The sequence below is a fragment of the Oryctolagus cuniculus genome, chromosome 13 (assembly GCF_051225735.1).
Source record: "Oryctolagus cuniculus isolate XC-2025 breed Fujian yellow rabbit chromosome 13, ASM5122573v1, whole genome shotgun sequence".
NCBI lineage: Eukaryota > Metazoa > Chordata > Mammalia > Lagomorpha > Leporidae > Oryctolagus > Oryctolagus cuniculus.
The window spans coordinates 55,527,552-55,538,110 of NC_142879.1; the positions used below are offsets into that span (position 1 = coordinate 55,527,552).

At 41.7% G+C, this 10,559-nt stretch overlaps 3 pseudogenes across 1 annotated transcript; all 3 read left to right on the top strand.

Annotated features, from left to right (window-relative positions):
- Positions 1-219: 219 nt before the first annotated feature.
- LOC149122603 (ubiquitin-conjugating enzyme E2 variant 1 pseudogene) lies at positions 220-6,140 on the top strand (annotated as a pseudogene). Its single transcript, XR_016219020.1, has 2 exons — positions 220-1,648; positions 4,893-6,140. The product of XR_016219020.1 is annotated as a ubiquitin-conjugating enzyme E2 variant 1 pseudogene (transcript).
- On the top strand, positions 6,022-6,722 carry LOC149122604 (ubiquitin-conjugating enzyme E2 variant 1 pseudogene; annotated as a pseudogene).
- A 1,449-nt stretch (positions 6,723-8,171) lies between these two features.
- On the top strand, positions 8,172-10,030 carry LOC100350513 (tyrosine-protein kinase Yes pseudogene; annotated as a pseudogene).
- The last annotated feature ends 529 nt before the right edge of the window (positions 10,031-10,559 follow it).

Below are 10,559 nucleotides of genomic sequence, written 5' to 3' on the forward strand. Positions count from 1 at the left end.
TCTGGCTACTCCACATCCAGTCCAACTCTCTGCTATAGCCTGGGTAAGAAGTGGAAGATGGCCCAAGTCTTTGGGCCCCTTCACCCATGTGGGAGGCCCAGAAGAAGCTCCTGGCTCCTGGCTTCAGATCGGCACAGCTCCAGCTGTTGTAGCCAATTGGGGAGTGGACCAGTGGATGGAAGACTCTCTCTCTCTTTCTCTCTCTCTCTCTGTGTGTGTGTGTGTGTGTGTGTAACTCCGCCTTTCAAATAAATAAATAAATCTAAAAAAAAGTGGAGCAGCTGGGATTCGAACTGATGCCCGTATGGGATGCCAGCACTGCAGGTGGTGGCTTTACCCGCTATGCCACAGCACCGGCCCCTTTACTTCTTTCTTCAACCTCATTATGCTGCCATTCCTTACTTTGCTACAATCAACTATACTGAGTGCCATTCTTTGCTATTATTTCTGTGCTTTGGTACATGTTCTAGCTTGTACGGTCTTTCCCTTGTTTCTACATCTGCTCTCTCCTTCTTGTTCTTTGCTGTCCATCAAATGCAGCTCCTCCCCTAGGACACTTTTGACAGATCTCTTGTTCTTTCTTTTCTTTCCTCAAAGTACTTTGTTTATAGCTATGGTACATGGTTGTCATCATATCTGGTTTGTACATATCTGTTTCTTGTTGTCTTCCAAAGAGAGAAGCCAGTTTTTTAGCCATCTTTATGATTTCATCACCTGGTTTAGGAAAGTAGCAAGAACTTCCTTAAACACAGAAGGGAAGGAGTGAAAAACAGAGAGAGAGAAAAAAATTAGGAAAGAACCATTTGTTAGTGTCTTGGAAATCTCTAGGGGCCTGTGCTGTGGCTAGTGGGTTAAGCTGCTCTCTGCAGCACTGGCTTCCCATATGGGCAGCAGTTCGAGGCCCAGGTGCTCCACTTCCCATCCAGCTCCCTGCTAATGTGCCTGGGGAAGCTGCAGAGGATGGCCCAAGGCCTTGGGCCCCTGAACCCCTATGGGGGACCAGGAAGAAGCTCCTGGCTCCTGGCTTACTTCTGGACCTATCTTGGCCATTGTGGCCATTTGGGGAGTAAACCAGTGGATGGGAGACCTCACTCTCTGTCTCTCCTTCTCTCTCTCTAATTCTACCTTTCAAATAAATAAATCTTTTTTTTAAAGAAAAGAAATATCTAACCATAAGGAATTTGTAAACTTCAGAGATGGTTAATCAAAATGCTGATGTTTCAAGGAATTTTTTCATAATTAAATTAGGATGCACAGAAATTTAAAACCAAATGAATAATGTATTTGATAAACAAAAATGTTATTAATTTAACAGTAGGATGTTGTATAAAAGCCAAGTATTTATGCAGTCATTTAAATTTCATATTAACTGCAAATAAATGGGCTAGTTTTCTACTTGCTAAATAATTGTCAATTTATCACTTACTTGTTACTTTTTTAAAAGCTTATTATTAATATTCTTAAGTGTCTTTTATTTTACCTTAGAACTTGTCTGTGGAAAATACATTATTGGAAATAAGGGACCATTTTTCCCACTCAAAGGTGATTGAAACAAGAATTAGCAAAGCCTTTGTTTGATGCTCTGCTTCGAGTTGCCCTGGGGAATCATTCAGCAGATTTTGAAAATAGTGATACTGTCACTGAGAAGGTATGAAGAACATGCAATTGTGTTATTTAGTATGACTAACATGGGAAAAAATGTGTGGGATGGAACTAGGACACTGATGGTTAGAAAATATGGACCAGGATTTGATTAGGTGAATTCTGTGAGTCATATCTCCATCTTACGGGACTGATATTTCATCAGTGCCCTAATCTCATAAAAAACACGAGAACAATATGCCTTTCTTCATCTGATCTGGAAATTTACTGATAATTACTCCCAGTGAGACGAAATTTATTTTTTAATTTGATAAGTCTTAGACAGAAGGTGTCTTCAAAAAGTTCATGGAAAGTGTATGTTATGGGAAAACTGCATGATTTCAAAATGTTTTTGCACCAAAGTAAACTCATACTAACTTGTTAATGTATCTGAACAGGATCTAGTTTGAGGCACTAGGAATGATAAGACATCAGTTTGAAAAAGAGCCACTATCAGAGCAGCATGAATTCTGCTAAAATTGAAACAAGAATAAATATCAAATTTATGGTGATGCTTGGATAAAAGCATGGTGATATTTTTGATGTATTACAAAAAGTTAGCAGAGACAAGGCCTCAAAGAAATGTGTAGTTTACAAACTGATAACCAATTTTAAAAAGGGTATGACTATGTTGAAGATGAAGCCCAGTAAGTTTGCAAATTAAAAAAAAGATAAACTGTCACGCCTTAATGGAAGATGATGAGCAATTAACAGTAAAACAAGAGCTAAGAGTGCATATATATTCCTATTGGTTCAGCTTACATAATTAAATTAAAGTTGAGCAAACTTTCTGCTCACTGGGTGCTCACTGTACTCAAACCAGCTCCAGAGAAGAGCAGAGTCTTCATTGGGAATTTTAAACAAATGAGATCAAGATTCTGAAGCATATCTTGGAAGAACTGTAACAGGAGATGAAGCATGGTTTCACCAATTCATTCTTTTTTTTTTTTTTTTTTATTTTTATTTTTATTTTTATTTTTGACAGGCAGAGTGGACAGTGAGAGAGAGAGACAGAGAGAGAAAGGTCTTCCTTTGCCGTTGGTTCACCCTCCAATGGCCGCCGCTGCAGCCGGCGCACCGCGCTGATCCGATGGCAGGAGCCAGGATCCAGGTGCTTTTCCTGGTCTCCCATGGGGTGCAGGGCCCAAGCACCTGGGCCATCCTCCACTGCACTCCTTGGCCATAGCAGAGAGCTGGCCTGGAAGAGGGGCAACCGGGACAGAATCTGGCGCCCCAACCGGGACTAGAACCCGGTGTGCCGGCGCCGCAAGGTGGAGGATTAGCCTATTGAGCCACGGCGCCGGCCCACCAATTCATTCTTGAAGCCAAAGCAATGGCTGCCAAGAGGTGAAAGTGATCTTGTCAAATCAGCAGTGGATCAGCCAAGAGCAAAATCATGTACTAGTGTTTTTGGATGCTCAGAACATTTTTGCTTGTTGACTTTCTGCATGACCAAAGAATAATCATATCTGCATATTAGGATGTGTTTTGAGAAAGCCTAAACTTTAGCAGAAAACTTCACTAGAGAGTACTTTCTCCACCGTGGCAATGCCTCTGCTCATTCCTCTCATCAAATGAGGGCATTTTTATGACAGTTTTGATGCAAAATCATAAGGTATCCTCATTTGGCTCCTTTGGACTTCTTTTTGTTTCCTAATCCTGAAAAAAATAATAAATTAAAGGTGCTCATTTTTCTTCAATTAATAATAGAAAAAGGACCACATTGACAAAGTTCAGTTCCTAGGAATTTCAACATTTTAGGAATGGACTAAGTAGTTTCTTGAATTTGATGGGGCTCATATTGAGAAATAAGTTGACACTTTTTATCTTTTAATTCCATTTTCCATTAATATTTTGAGGTATCCTCATGTAACTGATAAATTTGAGCTGATAATGATTTGGTTTATGTTCTTTCTTGAACTCTGAAATCAATTTTAAATTACACATCATAAAAAGGACTAGTATTTGCGTAGAAAAGTAGCAGTCAATGTTTTTTTGGTGCTTAACATTTTTTCTAAAGAATTTAATTTTTTCCCTGAAACTTTGTGATGTATACTCAGTTCATTTCCCTCTCCTTTCATATTTCTTTTACATTTAATTAACAATCACCTGGCCTTTTTATAAATTACCACTTAACTCCTTGGCCTAGCAATATATATATGAAGTTATTTATGTTTTGCCATAATAGTTTATGTTACTCTATCTCATAATTTTAAAACTTATTTAATAGCTATTAATGCCTTCATCTTATTACTGAATCAATCAGTTATCCTATAAAATGTTTAATGGCCTTCTTTACCTCTTATTGCTATTGCAATGATAAAGTACTCTGAGTTTAAGGGAAAATATTTTCTGAAGTGAGGGTATTAGTAGCATTTTTGTAAGAAAAATGTTTTTTTTTGTCACAGACATTACAAAGGAAGTTAATCCTGGAACTGTTGATCTCTGAGATATTATATGTAAATAATTGCATTCTGAAATCTTTAATACCTTTGAAAAATTGTCATATCTCCTTGCGTATCCAATTCATGAAACATTTCATTTATAAAAATCTATGACTGGCCGGCGCCGTGGCTCAACAGGCTAATCCTCTGCCTTGCGGCGCTCACACACTGGGTTCTAGTCCTGGTCGGGGCGCCGGATTCTGTCCCGGTTGCCCCTCTTCCAGGCCAGCTCCCTGCTATGGCCAGGGAGTGCAGTGGAGGATGGCCCAAGTACTTGGGCCCTGCACCCACATGGGAGACCAGGAAAAGCACCTGGCTCCTGCCTTCAGATCAGCGCAGTGCGCCGGCCACAGCGCGCTGGCCATGGTGGCCATTGGAGGGTGAACCAACGGCAAAAGGAAGACCTTTCTCTCTGTCTCTCTCTCTCACTGTCCACTCTGCCTGTCAAAAAAAAAAAAAAAAAAGTGCATCTCCAAGTGCCTGTAACAGGTACTCACGCAAGGCTGGTGTCTATTCTCTTCTGCCAACTGTCTTCTCCTTTACAACTAAAATCAACAGTATACTGGGAAAAATTTTTATCTGCATTCTTAAGGCTTTAAAAAAATCAAAAGAAATGGGAGGCAAGGAACTATATAAATGAGGAGACAAGAGAGAAGTGGAGGAGGGGAGAAAGGCATGTGGGAAAGAATGGAAGGGGAGGTGGCAGGGAGACGCATGGTGAACTTGATGGGTTTGTTATTTCCAAAAGCATGTTCATTCCAGTAAAATAACGGATGAGGAAAACATTTTCATTTTCTTTTCTGACAGCTGGAGCATAAACAGTTGCTGCAATATCAGAAATTATTGGACATTTTGAGCATTCTTGCTAGTGAGAAATCAGCATTCCAGCCAGTTTGAAATGGCAGCCCCAAGGTGCCCTAGAAATTTTGTTTTTCAAATAAAGGCATGTCAGCTGCTGGACAAAAAGTGATGTATACTGTCTACTGGGCAGCATTCTGGCCAGACACCAAATTTGGAGAGTGTCTCCCTGTACTCTGGGTTCTAGCGAGGTCATCCTTTACAGCCGGTCCAGCCCCATGAATGAGACTCTATTCCAAAGAAGACCAAAAATGAAAGCAGCGTTTAAGACCCATCAGCCCAAAACAAAACAATTCTAACTTGTCACCTCTAAAATACTTCAAGAGGCTGGAATAAAAGTACTTTTGAATCAGCTGCAATCAAATACATAAATGTAACTACTCTAATCACCTGCTCCTGAAAAAAGCAGCAATCGGTCTGTGCGCGCACGTGCGCCTGTGCACCAGGGCCCGGGATGGACGCAGAGTGAAGGGGCTGGCCTTCGAGCTCCAGCGATGCAAGATGGCAGCCACCACGGGCTTGAGAGTAAAAGTCCCTCGCAATTTCCAACTGTTGGAAGAACTCGAAGAAGGCCAGAAGGGAGTAGGAGATGGCATAGTTAGCTGGGGTCTAGAAGATGACGAAGACATGATGCTTACGAGATGGACAGGGATATTAATTGGGCCTTCAAGAATAATTTACGGAAACAGAATATACAGCCTTAAATAGAATGTGGACCCAAATTCCCAGAAGTGAAGTAGGCAAGCATACAGGCTAAAATTGATTAGATTTGTGAACTTGAAGACCACACCTTTGCCATGCCCCTGTCCTCATGCCCCTGCCTGATGCCTTTGCCATGTCCCTGCCTGATGCCTTTGCCATGCCCCTGTGTGGCCACATCCCCCTTTATGACCACACCTGGGTGCCCACTAGCCAATTATATTAATTAACCACTCCCCTTTGGAAGTGGGTTAAAAGCTGGGACATGGTGTGGCCCGGCCCGCTCTTCTTCCCTGGCCTCTTGCCAGGAGGGGACTTGCTGTAGCCCCACGCCTCCAGGGCACATGGCTTTCAGGCCACCTGGCCAATACAGATCTAGATGTTCTTCCACGTGGCTGGTTGCTGGTGCTCAGTATGAACCCCTATTTACCTCTCTCTCTTAAATAAAGCTCTCACTCTTCTATGCATCTTTCTCACTAAATAAAAGCTTAAAACATACCATGCTGCCTCATTTATCTGTGCCGGTATTTAGAATTCTTCTCTAAATATTAGGCAAGAACCCTCTTGGGCTTATTAATATCGGGGATTTAGCAATAAGCCCGTGGTGAAATCATAAGGTACCCCAAATTCCGGTAGCACATGTGGCACCCCAGGTAGCATTTCTAGGGAACTTTAAAGGGCCACATTTTAGTGTAAATTTTAGGGGGTCTTTTCTGATTTCAGAAGCACCCCCCTTTGTATGATTTGTAACAAAAATTAATATGAATGGAGTTAACAGTTCCAACGGAGTGGTGGACCCAAGAGCCATCTCTGTGCCAGCAAAGTGGCAGAACTCGTACAGCATCTGAGTGGTGCCATAGGAGCTGCGGCGCCTGATGATGGCCAAGGACAACATGAAGCTGCCTCAGCTGCCCGAGGGGCAGTGCTACAGCAGTGCCCTCTGCAGTAGGAATCTGCTAGGTCATCCTGTAGGCCTCAAAGTACTGGAAAGGAAGCTCCCATGCAAAGGAGATTTATCTAAAGATACTGTAAATGATACTAATTTGTTGTCCATTTGAAATATGTAAGTTGTGCTAAAAAAAAAAAAAAAAAAGAAAGCAGCAATCTAAATCAAAAAGTCGGAAAGGTAGGGGCCAGCCTTGTGGCACAGTGGGTTAAGCCACACCTATGACACCAGCATCGCATATGAGAGTGCAGCTCCCTGGGAATGCAGCAGGAGATGGCCCAAGTTCTTGGGTCCCTGCCACCCCAATGGGAGATCTGGATGGAGTTCCTGGCTCTGGCCTGGCCCAGCCCCTAGTGCTGCAAGCACTTCAGAGTGAACCAGTAGATGGAAGATTTCTTCTTCTCTCTCTCTCTCTCTCTCTCTCTCTATCTCTGTCGCTCTGCAATTCAAAGAAATAAATCTTTTTTTTTTAACTGGTATGGCAAATATTTGGCCCAAATGGATTTTTTAAATGTACTGCTGACAGTAGACTCCAGCAAATATTTGAGACTGACCTGCATGCACTAACACTAATCAGGAGGAAGCATTACTGCCTCCTGAAGCCTTCCCTGTGTGATACTCACTCTGCCTGAGTCAAAATTTACCCACTCTACATTTTTAAAAAAGATTTATTTATTCATTTGGAATGCAGAGTTACAGAGAGAGAGGGAGAGATTGAGAGGGAGAAAGAGAAACAGACAGAGAGAATCTTCCATCCACTGGCTCATTCCCATATGGTCACAATGGCTGTAGTTATGCTGGGCCAAAACCAGGAGCCTAGAACTCCATCCAGTCTCCCATGAGGGTTGTACGGGCTAATTTCTTGGGCCATCTTCTGCTGCCTCCCCAGGCACATTAGCAGGGAGCTGGCTCAGAAGTACAGCAGTAGGAATTCAAACTGGCACCCATATGGATGCCAGCATCACAGGCAGTGGTTTAACCCACAGCTTCACAACACTGGCAGCAATTCTATACTTTTTTCCATGAAATACCTATGAACTGCTTCATAGAAAAAAGATCCATGAAATTTTTCCATTATTATAATCCTTAAACCCATCTGAGGATGATGACTGCTAAAGAGAGACATTCTACAAACACAAAAAAAATTCACATCACCCAGAGTTTTTGTGTATTGCACCTTTGTAGCCATTGACTATTTCCTATTCCTCACAGGAATGTCCATATGTATCTTTAATAGTCTGTGAAGATGTAACAGAAACAACATATCCCTATCTTGAATATGTGTAAATCATCAGAATCCTTAGCAGTAAACAAGAAGTAGCATGGACAGGGGCTGGGAGACGTGGTGAAAATCCCATGGATGTCGCTGTACCAGAGCACACTTTGCAGAACTGGGTTTCAACAGTGAAGCAGAAGGGGAAAATTGGCAAGAATTAAAAAACCAGCGATTTCTCTATCCATTTTCTTGGCTGTTACTGAGCAGTGTACTGTTGGGAATGAAGTTTATTTTCTTCAACTGACTTTCTGATTAATAATATTCTAGTACCCCCTTCCCACACGCCAAGGAGTGGAGTGGGTGGATCCAGGCGGGGAGGTGGCAGGGAGTGAGGCAGACGGGTTGGGGAGCCCAGGAATTCCCTCCTCCTCAAGTAACAAGTCCTGGACCGGGATGCCCCAGGACTTGGAGGATGAGGAGGGAGTGGGTCCCGTGGGCCTCGCCTCCATCCACCGCCCTTTCCCCACTACCCAGAGCTGCAGCTGCAGTGCCTCATGAGAGCATGGCTGGAGGGCAGCTTCTGTAGATTTTATAATGGTCTGCATTAAAAGTAAACAAAACTGCAGCCAATAAATACAAAACTGAAAACACTCCAGAGCCTGTCAGTACAAGTGCCAGCAATTATGGAGCAGATCACACTGCAGGGACACCATCGTGTTCGGCAAAGGGAGCACTGGTTAATTCAGCAGTCTTTCCATAACACCATTTGGAGGATCCTCAGGGGTGACTCCTTTTGGAGGAGCTTCTTCCTGTCAGTGGTGCCAAGTTCATATCCTACTGGTTTAACAGGTGGTGTTACTGTATTTGTGGCCTTATATGATTATGAAGCTAGAACTACAGAAGACCTCTCATTTAAGAAGGGTGAACGATTTCAAGTAATTAACAATATGGAAGGAGACTTGTGTGAAACATGATCCATTGCTACAGGAAAGTGGCTATATCCCTAGCAATTATGTAGCACCTGTGGATTCCATTCAGGCGGAAGAATGGTATTTTGGAAAAATGAGGAGAAAAGATGTGAAAGATAGTACTTCTGAATCCTGGGAATCAGCGAGGTATATTTTTAGTGAGAGAGAGTGAAACTACTAAAGGTGCTTATTCCCTCTCTATTTGTGATTGGGATGAGGTAAGGGGTGATAATGTGAAACACTACAAAATTATGAAACTTGACAATAGTGGATATTACCTTACAACCAGAGCACAATTTTATACTCTTTAAAAATTGGTGAAACACTACACAGAACATGCTGATGGTTTATGTCACAAGTTAACAACTGTGTGTTCAACTGTGGAACCACAGACTCAAGGTCTAGCAAAAGATGCTTGGGAAATTCCTTGAGAATCTTTGAGACTAGAAGTTAAACTAGGACAAGGATGGTTTAGTGAAGTATGGGTGGGAACATGGAATGGAACCACAAAGGTAGCAATCAAAACACTAAAGCCAGGTACAATGATGCCAGAAGCTTTCTTCCAAGAAGCTCAGATAATGAAAAAATTAAGACACGATAAACTTGTTCCACTATATGCTGTTGTTTCTGAAGAACCAATTTATATAGTCACTGAATTTACATCAAAAGGGAGCTTATTAGATTTCCTTAAGGAAAGGGATGGAAAGTGTATGAAGCTTCCACAACTGGTTGATATGGCTGCTCAGATTGCTGATGGCATGGCATATATTGAAAGAATGAACTATATTCACCAAAATCTTCGAGCTGCTAATATTCTTGTAGGAGAAAATCTTGTATGCAAAATCGCAGATTTTGGTTTAGTGAGATTAATCGAAGACAATGAATACACAGCAAGACAAGGTGCAAAATTTCCAATCAAATGGAAAGCTCCTGAGGCAGCACTGTATGGTTGATTTACAATCAAGTCTGATGTATGGTCATTTGGAATTCTACAGACAGAACTGGCTACAAAGGGCAGAGTACCATATCCAGGTATGGTGAACTGGGAAGTGCTGGAGCAGGTGGAACAAGGATACAGGATGCCCTGCTCTCCAGACTGCCCAGAATCCCTCCAGGAATTGATGAATCTGTGTTAGAAGAAGGACCCTGACGAAAGACCAACATCTGAGTATATTCAGTCTTTCCTGGAAGACTACTTCACTGCTCCAGAGCCACAGTACCAGTCAGGAGAAAATCTATAATCTAAATAGCCTGTTTTATGGGCACAGATCTGCCAAAATGTAAAGAATTTATGTGGAGTTCCTCACTTACATTAAGGAATCAAAAGAAGAAAATCTTCACTCTGCCTGTTTTTAATGGTAAACTGGAATTCCAGGTTCGAATGCACAAAACCACTTTTTCCAAGCATTAAGTACCAATGATGAATTTTCCAACTTATTTCAGGGTCCAAAGAAAGTAGAGCTGAGAATACTGACGACAGCTTAGTTGGTAGCATGGTAGTGAAGAGCAACAAAGCTACTGTCTATAAATCACTTCTGTTCTTTACTTCCCCAAACAGAATTGTTGAGATTATTTATTGTTATAGACAAAAATTGGGAGATAAAATTTATACATAAAATCTAAAATTAAGGAACTTTGTGGGACCAAATGATTCCATTCCACTTCTTAAAAATTTCCTGCATTTATTCTCAAAAGTTTGTTTCAAATCAGTCAATATGTAATCTTAACATATGCTTCATTTTGCATGGAAATGGGCCAGGTTTTTTAGAAGCAAAAAAGGAATATAA